Source organism: Helicoverpa armigera, chromosome 8 (assembly GCF_030705265.1).
Source record: "Helicoverpa armigera isolate CAAS_96S chromosome 8, ASM3070526v1, whole genome shotgun sequence".
In the NCBI taxonomy this organism is placed as follows: Eukaryota; Metazoa; Arthropoda; class Insecta; order Lepidoptera; family Noctuidae; genus Helicoverpa; species Helicoverpa armigera.
The window spans coordinates 3,097,349-3,112,300 of NC_087127.1; the positions used below are offsets into that span (position 1 = coordinate 3,097,349).

Sequence of the window (14,952 nt, forward strand, 5' to 3'; positions counted from 1 at the left end):
ATTATTCATAATAGCTGGTCAAAGTTAGCCAAAGTAATAAATATGGTATAATCGTCTGACTACTTACTAATTCTTAGAAACGGCTCAAGTTATTATCGACTCTTTTTATGATAAATCATCATCATCAAATGATTCCTCCTACTGCGGGAGAGTAGCGTGAGGGACTCAGAGAACGTGAGCGTGAGCGTACAGCGTGAGGTTAGACTCTTAGTCGCTTAATTAAACCCACGCGTTGAACAACGCGCACCACCGAGACGGATCCGTGTCTCCCTGGAGACGGAAGGCCGATAAGGCATCCGAACTCATCGCACAGGCCCACGTCTACGGTGGTTGGGAGTCGTCTCTCGACCACACAGAAGGAAACGATGGCATCCCAGTACCTCTCGCCCCGGACCTTGGCTTGAACCAGGGCCGGGCGCGAGAGGTCGCCGCTGCCGACTGCCTCGACAAGTACAGTACACCTAGTACAGTGGCCCGAGCCACACTTTAAAGAAGGGACTACTATTATGGGGTGCCTTGCACAGTGCTAACTAGCCTTTTTCGAATTATATTAAGGTCAGCTACCAGGCACTTTAGTTAGTTAACATGAAATAATAATCTTTACCTACTTGTTTTATTACATTATCTAAGTCTATGGAGATATTATATAAAATTGCTAGTTAATGTGATTAATTCTGTGTCAATTATCACTTTATCCAAATTGAGTAGATATTATAAATAATTGCTAGATAATATGTATAATATGCGGACTTATTACTTTGGCTGTAACATGTTACAGTCAAAGTGATTAAATAGATATTATTCATAATCACTGGTCATTATTTACAATACCCAAATTGACCTGACAATGTGATAAATTAATCACTTTATCTGGATATTATTCATAATAGCTGGTCAAAGTTAGCCAAAGTAATAAATATGGTATAACCAACTTACTACTGACTAATTCTTAAAAAGGGTTTAAGTTATTGTCGACTTTTTTATGATAAATCATCAAATGATTCCTACCGCTGTGGGTTAGCAGCGTGAAGGAGTGTCAGACTGTTAGTTAAACGCAATGGAGTTTGCTGAATCTCTTCGTGGAGCGCATGAAACAACGCGCGCTGCCGAGACGGGCCCGTGTCTTCTAAGAGATGGAAGGACGATGAGCCACCCGAAACTCACCGCCCACAACAGACCCACGCCTACGATGGCCGGGAGACGTCACTCGACACCCGAGGCGCCCTGGTGCCTTCCACGTCCATGGCAGCAGCTGGGATGAGAGGTGTTAACTTCTCTAGCGTCTGCATGAGACGAAGGCATACCATTACCTCTCACCCCAGAGAGGACCGAGAGGTCGCCGCTGCCTATTGCCTCGACGAGGACACGGCAGTGCCCTTCCCAGGCAGGGCACACCTGGACTGTGTGGTTCATCGTGTCCAGCGGGCCGTCCGTGTAGTGGGCCCGAGCCACATCTCAAAGAGGGGACTTTTGGCTACTATTATGGCGTGCCCTGCACTGGGCTAACTGGGCTTTTTCGAATTATATTAAGGTCAGCTACCAGACACGTAGTTAACATGAAATAAAAATGTTTACCTACTTGTTTTATTACATTATCCAAGTCTATGGAGATATTATATAAAATTGCTAGTTAATGTGATTAATTCTGTGTCGATTGTCAGTTTATCCAAATTGAGAAGATATTACAAATAATAGCTAGATAATATATATAATATTCAAACTTATTACTTTGGCTGTAACATATATGTAGAAGTATGTAAGCTTGAACAATTGTCCACTGCCTGTGTAATTTTTAACTGTAAGTCTGTCTTTGCAAGACATGGCATTCCAGCTTTGGTGGTTACAGACTGTGGTACACAATTTACATCAGGTGAATTTAAAGTTTTTAAATGCGGAAAAGTATAATTTTAATCATATTAAAACGAGTCCCAAACATTCTTAATCTAATGGTCAAAGTGAAAGTGCAGTTAAGATATTCAAAAACATAATGAAAAAATGTACAGAAGATGGATCAGATCCATACTTAGGTTTGTTGAATTACCGCAACACACCGAAACTTCATATGCCATCTCCTGCTCAGTTGCTGTATTCAAGAAATTTAAGATCATTGCTACCAGTGTCTAAAAATAAGTTTGTACCTAAAATATTGGGTATAATTTAGGCGGTCACCAAAAATATTTTTAAGACTCTAAGCTGAGGCACCAAATAAAATAAACAACTCCAAAAAAAAAATTGACTATATTAAGAGGGCACTAAAGTATATAATATTATTATCCAAAAAAAAAAACATCAGAAAAATCGCAAATCTCGCACAATTATTATTTTTGGTTCCCAAAATGGATTAATGGTCACCAAATTCTATCCAACTAAAAGAATTATATTACTACCAAAAATCTAAGTTAGTAACGAAAACGAATCGCTGCAAAACCGACTCCACGTAGTCTTGTCTTCCCTACCCCTAGAGTGCAATTCAAAACCGCGGAGGGGCGAGGCGGCCTGCGAGCTGAGGCGCAGGTAGTTTCAGCGCTCGCCGCCGCGGCTGAGGCTGGCCGGCGGGGCCGGCCAGCAAGCCGAAGCTGCGGTGGTGAGCGTGAAAACCATCTGCGACGATAAGCTCGCATGGGACCGCCGGAGCCCCGCAGCGCCGGAGCCGTGACAGAAGCCATGCTTGCTGCATGTTGCGTGCTTACATTTTAAACGTACTGAGTTACACACAAATTCATATAACAATAAATAAGCGACGTACGTTTGGGAACCCCAGTATATTAATTGGTATTTGGGAAATATTCTAGCGATCGTTAGCTTTTTTAGTCTGACAAAAATGACCAAATTAGGAGTCATGATATTACATCATTGGTAACATCTAAGTAGTGACAATATATAATATTTGGTCTAAAGTGTATTTTAAAGGCGTCCATATATTTTTTTAGTAGTCAATAATACGAAAAAATGGTTTTATCTAATAATATTTTTGGAAACGTTATTTGGTGACCATTTATCCAATTTGGTAACCGTTTAGAATTTTTTTGGTAGTAAAATGGGTACTTTTTTGGGTGGTGTTTAAACATAAGCCTAAAATATTTAATGTTGATGACAAATACTACAGTCATATTGCAAATGTTAAAAATGTTATAGTAGGGGAGGCCTAGAAGGGATTTTGGGATTTACTCAAGCGCGGCAAATTAGTATATAGGGAGGTACCTATTACCCCATTTAACACCTCCACCAAGTATAAGCCCTGTATATATAGTCGCGTGTCTAGAATAAAGGATCAGATTAGTAAAAAAAAAATTATCATCTGACATTCTCCAGCGCGTCAGATTAACACATTCACTGCGTTACGGCAAGTATTTGGCCGTATTTGACTCTCAGCCAGTGCGGTAGCTCGTTGTCCTTGTTTTGCGTACTGTGCGGGGGCGATTTATCTAAGTTCCCTTGCGCGTAGGAATGAGATAGTGATATTTTCAATATTGTTGCTTTTAATATATTAATATTGTACACTAACAATATACGGCAAAATAGTTGCCGTAACGCACAGTAAAATAATTATTTTCATTCAGTGCGGTACGGCGAATATCTTGCCGTACCCCCCCAACCCCGCACCACACTGCATGCGTCCGCGCGGCGGTTCAGTGTGCGCTAGTGCTGGCCGTAAGCAAGACGTAACAATATTTTTTGTGAAAAATATTACGCGGTTCTGCTACAATGAGACGTTCACATAAAAAAACTGGATTTGAGTAGAGAGAGAGAGGGGAAATCATCATCTTGATGCCAAAGATGTCAAGTGTGAAAATAATTCTGTGGAATAACTACCTACTTACTAAGTTTCATACACGTCCTTTAATAGTTTTTAGTTTTTTTTTTAAATTGGTCTGTTGGCGTAGTGGTTGTGGGTTCGATTCCCACACAAATCAAACATTCTTTGTCTAGTTGTCTTGGTCTGGGTGTATTTTCTAACTATACCATGCATTATATGTATTTGGGACTAGGTGGCGCTATAGTGTGATTGTGGTAGAATATAAATACATATTTATACATATTATATAATTAGGTTACATAATTATGTTGATTTATATAATAATATAACACTGATAAATATGAATATTTTATCTACAATAAAAAATATTTTTAAACTATCGACTATCATTCCAGAAGTAAAACCCATCCCTAGCATTTTTTCACTTCTACGCTGTACGGCATATACACCGCTATTTTTTAATTAGTGCACATACTTAAAGGGCTCATTTAAAAAGTTCTTAGTATTATCTATGCAAAGTTTCAAAAACTAATATTCATAATCAGCAAAGTTATTAGCGATAAGTTATATCCAAAAATTTCACTCAATTCATGGAAACATTGTACAAGTTATTCCAGGTCATTCATAGTAGTATTCATTAATAATATTCTGTCGCTCTCGCATTCGCGTGCTCTCGCTCGAACTTGCCCCGCGTCCAACAGCTGATAACGAATGTAGGTAACTAAAACGCATAGATGCGTTACGATTAAAAACTAAGAAAAAGTAAAATAAAAGGTGTACGGAAAATAAACTTTTATTCAATTCAAACTTTTCCTTCATACTTTATTTGGGCTTAGGACCAACAAAATTACCAACTTTTTCAAAATGAATTATTAAGAAATTAGGTGACTAAATTAAAAGATTACGTGGTAAAAAGAAATCAAATAAGTAAAGTTGTAAAACTTGTGAAAAGAAGTAATTTTGGCGTATTTAAAAAGTTTGAATCAGCTGATATTTACAATAATTATGTTATGTCACCTTAGAATTTACGTACCTACTTATTTACAAAAAAACTTACAGATATTTTAGCTGTCCTTCAAAATGTCCACCACCATTTTCAATACAAACACGAGCACGTTTAATTAAATTGTTTTTTAATGATAAAAGTATGTCTCGTTTACTTTTACTTCGTTAAACGCGTCCAGTATGCGCTGTTTTAATTGTTCTACACTTGTAGGCTCACTAACGTACACTCGTCGTTTAATTTCACTCCACAAAAAGTCCAATGGCGTGAGATCAGGAGATCGTGGCGTCCATGCCACGGGCCGCCTCGACCGATCCACCGACTCCCGAACTGCTCGCTTAAGTACTCACGCACTGCGCTGTGGTAGTGCGGAGGCGCGCCGTCTTGCTGGAACCAGACATCTCTTAAATTGGCTAATGGAATCTCTTCCAGCATTTCAGACACCATATTCCGCAGCAAAGCTAAATAAGATTCGCCAGTAAGGCGCCCTTCTATGAAATACGGGCCAACAATGTTGTCGTTGAGAATTCCTACCCAGACGTTAATGGAAAACCTGTGTTGGAAAGAGTTCTCCCTTGTTAACATTGGATTGCGTATTGACCACCAGTGTTCATTGTGTTGATTGAACAATCCGACACGCGTAAACATGCACTCGTCTGAGAAGAGGATATTTGCTTCTGTGTTGTCGAGTATCCATCTGCACAATGTCATCCTTTGTTCGTAATCCACAGTGGTCAATTCTTGACCTTTTCTGTAGTGGTATGGATGATATCCATACGAACTAATTATTTTCCATGCACAGGACTGGCTGATGTTAAAATGACGAGCTGCGTCATTTGTACTTCGCCGGGGATCTTCTTCGAAGTAGTCCACGACATCGTCGTACAGATCCTGCGAATACGCCGGTCTTCCACGTCCTTGGCTATGAGCCGGTGCTCGGTATGATCCGTGGTCGAGTAAACGCTGGTAGGCATTTACCACAGTCCGAACGTTCGGCTGGCGAGCATTTGGGTACAATTCTCTGTACATACGTACTGCGGCTCTCGCGTTCTCACCACACAAAAAGTATGCTCGTATCATCGCCGTATACTCCCGAGATGTAAATTGATAAGACATCGCGACAGTAAAAACGTAAACAATTGTAAAAAATAAAAACGCGCGCACCCTTCCGCTAATAAATTAGCACTGTCTGTTTCTCGCTCGCTTGAAAGGGATCGCTGGCGCAGAAGGGGCGTGGCTTGACCTTAGAAGCGAGTTTGCTGGGATCTATGAATGGCATTCAAAACGAGATAGCACTGCGCGTAGTATTTTCTAGTAGCAATTGTTATGAATGATTGATTCAATTATGAATTTACCAAATATGTCGAATTTTCCTGGACAATTTTGGGATTTCGTTTTTTTTAGTTTTGATTACACAAATATGATCAGTAACGGGTACAGATAGAGCCCTATTTTTTTGTGTACTAATTAAAAAATATTCGTGTATATTGCCGCGAATGAAAGATTTTGAAAAATCTCTGTATCTTTCAAAGTATAACAGAGAACCCGGGCGACTGCAGCTAGGTGTATACAAGGATATAGTCTATCGATTTGTTGATAAAAACCATTGATATAGGTGGTTTCCACGTCTGTATAGGCTTTGAAAGTCAGGTTCTGGTACGGCAAAATAGAAGCCGTAACGCATATCAGGAAATATAGATACGGGCAGCATTTGTCTCGTATCGCACTAGTAGAAAGTTTAGATTTAACGCTGCCGCAGTGAATGTGTTAAGATAGGGTAAGTTAGTTACATGCTAAAAAGTGTATATTCCACTAATCTGTCAATTTGCGATTGACGATAAGAAGTAGGAAGGTTACAAACTTGTAAAAAAAAAACGTCATCTTGACTTTCTCGAGCGCGGCTATTTTTTTATTATTTTGAAGGGAGTAATTCAACGTTCACGAAAAATATAAAATCTGACGATTCCCGTAAGCCGAAGTAAGGAAAATTAATCGATAAAGTTTAAAGCGTGCAGCTGCGTGATGCCGGTATTCTCCTCCCAAGTTTCTATTCTCTCTCTTTTCAATTCAATTCATTTGCAATAAGTGTTAGTACATTTTGGGTCTTAAATAATCTACACTAATATTATAATGATAATGAAAAAATAAAAGGATAATGTCGATAAAGCTGAGCGCATCACCGACTCCGATTAACATTGTCCAGGTATATGCACCTACTTCCGCCGCCTGTGACGGTACTGTTGAGGATTTTATGCGCAGCTGGAAACTTGCATCGCTAAAGTACCAAATAGGGAACTACTGATAGTGCTTGGTGACTTCAATGCGAAGGTGGGCAGTACTAAGGCGGATATTAATCTACGTAATATAGTTGGAGAGTACGGGTTAGGAGTGCGGAACGAAAGAGGCGAACGCGCACACATTGCCGGGAGCAGACTGTCTCTCAGACCATCAGCTGTTAGTGTCTACCCTGAAGATGAAGTTGCAAAACACAGTAGCCAGAAGAACAAAACAGCGTTTGCAAATACTGGACAAAGAGGCTTTTGCTAAAACACTCCAAGATGGACAGCACATGTGGATGACCGATAAAGAGAACAAAACACCAGATTCTCTGTGGCAGTCTGCCAAAGACTACATTAAAAATTCTGTGCAAAAGTCCCAACCGAAACCAGTCTGTGATAAGCGACAACATTGGATGTCCGAAGATACGTGGAGATTGGTCAACCGACGACGTGATGCAAAAGCCAACGGTGCCAGCATACAAGAACTAAATGACTTGGGTTCCGAGATTCAAACTGCATGTCGCAGAGACCGAAACTCAGAACTTAAAAACATATGTAGGTACTGAGCTGGAAAGACACAAGCAAAATTTTGAAATCAAGGACTTGCACATGAAAATAAAAGTCATCACGCGTCAATTTAAAGCCAAAACTTGGGCGGTGGAGAATAGTGCTGGTGAGTCTGTTACCGACATCAAACTGATTGTGAAAGTATGGGAGGACTACTGTAAGTCTACAATCAGTTATCCATCACAACGGGAACCCTGCATATTGAGAGAAGAGGTAGCCGCCGCCATTAAACATCTGAAGCGCGGTAAGGCAGTCGGCGTCGATGAAATACCCATTGAAGTAATCAAGGACATGGGCGATATCGGTGTGGATATCATGCATATCATCTGCACAAAAATTTGGGACACTGGAGAATGGCCAAGAGATTGGTCAAAGTCAGTCTTCATACCACTCCACAAGAAAGGATCGACGAAGAAGTGTAACAACTACCGCTTGATCTCCCTAATATCACACGGAAGTAAGATACTGCTACATATCCTGAACACAAGGCTGCAGGCATTCCTGAACAGAGAAATTGCTCAAGAACAAGCTGCCATACACGCAGGCTTCAGACAAAGCCGGGTGTGCACCACAACCCAACCTCTCTACTTCAGCCCATCGCCGCAGGTCTTTTATCAAGATCCAGTAACCAGAAGCAGTCAGTTGCGCGTGAAATATTTAAGTGCGTAAGTGTTTGCGCAGACACAGACGCACTCTCTTGTCCTCCACCCTCTATTCCCAGTGGAACGGAGAGCCGCCACGACTGGAGAAGGTTTTGGATGCAGTGAATGGCCGACGACCACTTTTGACCTCTGTCGTCGCCCTAAGCCTATCACAAGACTTGCCCCGCCGAATCCGCCACAACCGGTTGCCTATCAGCGTTGGTGTGCCATCTTCGCCGGGGCAGATTCTACGCATAAAGCGGGAGGTATCCGCAGCACTACTACTACACTACTACTACTAGTGGCTACTAGAGCCTGCTCTCGCACACGTCCGGCGCCGGCGGTGACCGCCGCGCTACTGACGGCGCTCGCCGCCGTGCTCGACACTGTGGCGCCCTCCAGCGGACACGCCAGGTACTGTGGAGAGCTTGCTCGAACACGTCCGGCGCCGGCGGTGACCGCCGCGCTACTGACGGCGCTCGCCGCCGTGCTCGACACTGTGCACGACACTGTGGCGCCCTCCAGCGGACACGCCAGATACTGTGGAGAGCCTGCTCGCACACGTCCGGCGCCGGCGGTGACCGCCGCGCTACTGACGGCGCTCGCCGCCGTGCTCGACACTGTGCACGACACTGTGGCGCCCTCCAGCGGACACGCCAGATACTGTGGAGAGCCTGCTCGCACACGTCCGGCGCCGGCGGTGACGCTGTGATAAGTCCCCAGGAATAGACAAAATACGAGTAAAAGAAATTAAATTATTAAAAACTAAGATAAGTCCAATTTTAGCGTTATTTATAAATTTATGTGTAGGGTATATGTCAAGAGAAATTGAAAACCGCATTGATACGGCCTATTTACAAGCAAGGTTCGCACACAGATTATGCGAATTATAGGCCTATAGCCATATTATCCGTTATGGATAAAATTTTAGAAAAGTTCATAGTTAGACAAATAAGTAACTTCCTAGAAAAACATAGTAAGTATATTGATTGACAAACGCACAACACGGTTTAGGTTAAATATAGGTCATCATAAGAAAAAAATAAAATAAACAACCTTACAAAAATAAATGAAATCCCACCCAAAACAAAAATGTGAAAGACTGCCAAGTTCGATAATATGGGAATGCTTCGCCTATAAAAGAAGTGAGATCTGAATAAGTACCAAGTTCCATACACATACCTCCGTTAAAAATACACTGGACAGCAAATAAACCGAGCCACCCGCTACTTTGGAATTCTAATCCGATTTTCTCAAAAACTATAATACATACAACTGACACTGTTACGTTGCACGTTATTTTTGTAGTAATAGGGTCGAGTTGCATAAATTGTACCACCTCAAAATCTACTAAACTGTAATGTTAAGATATAAATTGGTAACACTAAAAAGCAGTACTACCAAAATGACGCAAACACTACCATTTTGGATGCGATAAGACAACAGAGTAAATTGTAGTAAACAAAAATATGTTTTGCGGCGTTCAAGTATTATTTTATGGGTGTTTACCTAAGGATTTCTTGTAGCAAAGGTACAAAAGTACAAGTAACACTGCAACTGTTATGTACGTTTTTGGAAAGCAGACATATTAGTGACCTTTTTTAGACTATTGTTTTATGTTTATACGTACATATACGACCTCGATGGCGCAATGGTCACCATGCCGGACTGCCGAACCTGAGGTCCCGGGTTCGATTCCCGGCTCGGTCGACATTTGTGTGATGAGCATGCTTGTTAGCCGTGGTCTGGGTGTTACAATATGTATTTATAAATATGTATATGTGTAGCTATATGTAGTTTATCAGTTGTGTTAGCACCCATAACACAAGTTAATTAATAACTTACCATGGGGCTAACCGACCGTGCGTGAAAAAGGTGTCCCGAGGTGTCCCGAGATTATGTTTAACATTTCGAGGTTTTAATGCCGGCTCATATAAAAATAAAAGTTAGAGTTGCCTAATTTGAACCAGGTGTTACCACACCTAGCACCTACCAATAAAATGTACCGGTAAAATTTACGTGTATTAAGTACTAGCTTCTGCCAGCGGTTTCACCCGCATCGCGTGGGAACCTTTGCACCAACCCGGATAAAAAGTAGCCTTCCTCGATAAATGGGCTATCGAACACTGAAAGAATGTTTCAAATCGGACCAGTAGTTTCGGAGATTAGCGCGTTCAAACAAACAAACTCTTTCTAGCTTTATAATATTAGTATAGATTTACGTGTACTAGATTGAAATGTTTTTAGATGTCTGGAGAAGATAAAAAGTATTATAAATATTAAGTACTAGCTTTTGCCCGCGACTTCGTTCGCGTGGAATAGTGGCATCCGGCAGATTTTTGGTTTGAACAATAGATGGCGCTATATGTCCGGAATAAATTGTTTTATTTTTGTAATAAATACTATCCTATGTCCTTTTCCTGGCTCTAAACTAGTCTAAACTACCTCCCTGCCAGTTTTCAGCTAAATCGGTTCAGCCGTTCTTGAGTTATAAGTGGTGTAACTTACACGACTTTCTTCTATATATTCATATTCATTTATTTGCTTTCCACAATGTTTGTACATAGATGTTTTAGTCTTACAGGTAAAAGTAACAATTATGGACCCAGTTTGGGCACAGCAATTTTAAAATATACAAACTAAGGCCTTAAACTAAATACTTATAACATTTTTAAAACATTTATTATTAATCTTAGTTTAGAAATACTTAATTATTTATAATTATTGAAATTGTTTAAGATATTTACAAAGTGTACATCTATTATATAATTAAAATAAAATAAAATTGAACTTATTGCACTAGGTAGGTACATTATTTTCTTACATTTTATAATATTTATTTATAGTTTGTCAGTTAAATATTCATTTATGCTATAATATACTTTATTCAATAGAAATATTTTTAGTTTATTTATGAAGCTACTGTATTTACTTATATTCCTTATTTCATCAGGTAATTTATTGTATAGTTTTATTGACATAACATAGGTACTAGAAGAATGCATTTTTAGTCGTGATGTAGGTAGGTTTAATCTATTTTTATGGAATCTATATATATATTCTATCTATGATATAATAAATCGCTTCACTGAAAAGCTAAATGCTGTTGAATCCAGAGTGACGAAGTTGGAAAATGCGGCTTGCCAGGTGACTGTCCTTCAAGCTCATTTTGAGAAAATAAGCCGTGATCTACAAGACAGAGACCAATGGGCTAGGGCCAATAATGCTGAGATTAAAGGCTAAAGAATAATGAAAATCTGTACGATATCGTCCAGAAAATAGGCGGCCTGTGCAACGTGACCGTAAAAAAGGAAGAAATCAATTATATAGCTCGTATTCCTACCCGTGTCCCAAATGCAGATAAGCCAATTATAGTCGCATTCAATAACCGGTACATGAAGGAGGAATTTGTATCTTCGTCGCGCAAGAGCAAGCAACTTAACATTTCTAACTTAGGCTTCTCTGTATCAGCAAACTTCTATGTGAACGATCATCTAACCACAACAAACAAGTCACTTTTAAGTAAGGCTAGATCCCTGGCCAGAGACAACAACTTTAAATACGTTTGGGTAAAACATTGTAAAATTCTTGCCAGGCAATCAGACACTACACAAACATTTTTTATAAAGTGCGAAAAAGATTTACAAAGAATCACAAATCGTCAACAGACATATTAACTTTATTACTTCATAACGTAAAATTCATAATAGGCTGGCTAATCACATCCGATTCTAAATTATTTTGCATTCAACTTGTTTGTCGAGCGAAACGTATGAGTCATTTCAAACTAGTTTACCTGTGGCTATCCATGCAATTATCACTCGCTTGTGCATACGCGCACTGCTGCATAGTGGCTACTTCCGCTTGTGTAGGCGCATATTTGCGCCGCTTAGCTACCGAATGTTTTTTGCTACCGACCTTTCTGTTAATAAAGTATTCTGCACTTACCTTCGAACGATATTTCTTATTATTTGCGTTATTTGTATCCTATTTTCTAATCGCAATAGTTTGTGTTTGCAATCATATGCTTATTTGCTTTGGTATGGAGTATCTATCTACTTTAATTAATTATTTAAATCGTACCTTGGGAATTGTAATTGTGAACTTGTTGGTATATTTTTGTATTTTGAGTATCTCGTCATTGTTAACGAATCTATTTTTGTATAGTGTCAAATATATCTATGGCGCCACTTAAATTCTACTATCAGAATGCGAGGGGGTTACGAACTAAGACACATATGTTCAAACGAAATGTATTACTAAACTCATATGATATTATCGCGATAACTGAGACATGGTTAATTGATAGTATTAGCGACAGCGAGCTATTTGGCGATGGATACTCAACCTGGCGTCGAGATAGGGATTACGTTAAGACTAGGCAATCTAGAGGTGGTGGTGTGCTCTTGGCTATACGTCATGAATTATCAGCAGAAGTTCGCTCTGGTTGGATGTCTTCAGCTGAAGATCTCTGGGTCACCATTAAGTATAAGAACAACGATCGCAAATACCATCAATTAAATCTCTGCGTTGTCTGTCTTTGTCACGAGCATCTAGGCAATTCATACGATACACAGTTATGCAATTTAACCAATAGCCTTTCATCGATAATTAACGAAAATCCAGACGACACATTTGTTTTAATGGGCGATTTTAATATGCCAAATATTGAGTGGTTAGGTGAAAGCAACTGCCTTCAACCCTGTGGTATAGCAGGTGAATCACAAACGTCATTTTTTGATATCCTAACGGAGTGTAATTTAAATCAATATAATCATTGTCGCAACGTCTCCAAGGGTAGAATCCTGGACTTAGTTTTCTCTAACGCTGATCTATCTATAAACGCTTGTGCTTATCCTCTAGTCCCAGAAGATGATCACCATAAATCGCTTGAAATTGAGCTAAATTTACTTCATGACACACCTTTAAAACAAAAACCTATTATTAAACGATATTTTGAGTCAGGTGATTATGAGAAAATCAATAGTTATTTAAACAGTTTTTCTTGGGATGATCGCTTGCTTAATAATTCTTTGGACGATGCGGTTTCCGTTTTTTATAATTGTTTATATGAAGCAATAGGTAAGTATATTCCCCATAAAATAATTTACCCTACATCTTTTACGCCGTGGTATAGCTCGAATCCGAAGAAGATATTAAAGGAAAAGCATAAATATTTACGAAAATATCGGATCTACGGAAATACATCGGATTTCGATTCTTTCGTGCTCCTTCGCGCTAGAGCTAAAGCTGTAGAAGAACAATGCTACAATACATACATAAGTAGCACGGAGGAGGCAATAATAAAAAATCCAAAAATGTTTTGGTCCTTCATCAAATCCAATAAAAAAGGACCCAACACCTTGCCATCTTCTATGGCTTTCGAAGGTCGATCGTGTAGCACTGGTGAAGAGATCTGCGATGCTTTTGCTACGTATTTCCAGTCAAATTTTCTCGCGACTTCGGACCTCAGCGCTGCTACCCCTTGTATGAGAAATGCTTCTCATATTAGCCCTGCTCAATGCATAAGTGACATCGAAATAAATGCTGACACGGTGCTGAAGCTTCTCAAGTCATTAGATCTTAACAAGAGAGCGGGTCCCGACAACATACCACCGACATTTATAGTAAGGTGTGCTGATAGTTTGGTGGTACCACTTACTGCCATTTTTGTGCGTTCAGTTAGTGAAGGTATCGTGCCCAACATATGGAAACGAGCATTTATAACTCCAGTGCACAAGAGTGGTAGTAAGGGGGACATTACCAATTATCGCCCAATATCAAAATTATGTCTGTTCGGTAAGATACTATGTAGAGCGCCTTATGCCCAAGTCTATAGCACTTTTTCCTCGGCATTCATTCCCGAACAACACGGGTTTTTAAAAAACCGATCGACCACGTCAAACTTACTATCATTTGTTGATTTTACTACCTCATGTATGGACCATGGCGGTCAGGTAGACTGTATCTTTACTGATTACAGTAAATGTTTTGACCGCATAGATCACTCTATACTCTTACAAAAGATCTTGCAGGCAGGTATCCATGGTAATTTGTATCGGTGGGTTACCTCATATATACGAAATCGTTCGCAAGCTGTCGCAATCAATGGCATTGTATCTTCATGGCACGTAGTTCCTTCTGGAGTTCCCCAGGGATCTTTGCTTGGTCCTTTGTTTTTTAACATTTTTATAAATGATATTAACATGTGCTTTCATAACTCGTCATTTTTACTTTACGCAGATGACATGAAGATTTTTAAACAAATACGCAACATTGATGATTGTTATCTTTTGCAACAAGACCTGGCAAGACTTGAGAGCTACTGTACATCAAATAATCTAGACCTCAACGTATCAAAATGTTTCCTAATTACATTTACACGTAAAACCAACATCATAGTCCAAAACTACACCTTAAACAGTCACAACTTAAAACGTGTAAACTACATACGAGACTTGGGTGTAATACATGACTCAAAACTTACGTATGAGAAGCATATCGATTACATAGCCAATAAGGCCTATAAAGCCATGGGCTTTTTAAAAAGAACCTGTTCTCAGTTCTCTAGTGTTAAAATTATTAAAATTTTATACTGTTCGTTTGTCCGTAGCTCACTCGAATACTGTTCGCAGGTTTGGAATCCTCGGTACGATATTTATAACTCTAGAATTGAATCAATTCAGAAAAAAATTACCAGATATC

General features: G+C 39.7%; 1 pseudogene; it reads left to right on the forward strand.

The window, feature by feature from the left end:
* The first annotated feature begins 6,915 nt into the window (after positions 1-6,915).
* On the forward strand, positions 6,916-14,499 carry LOC135117202 (uncharacterized; annotated as a pseudogene).
* Positions 14,500-14,952: the final 453 nt, after the last annotated feature.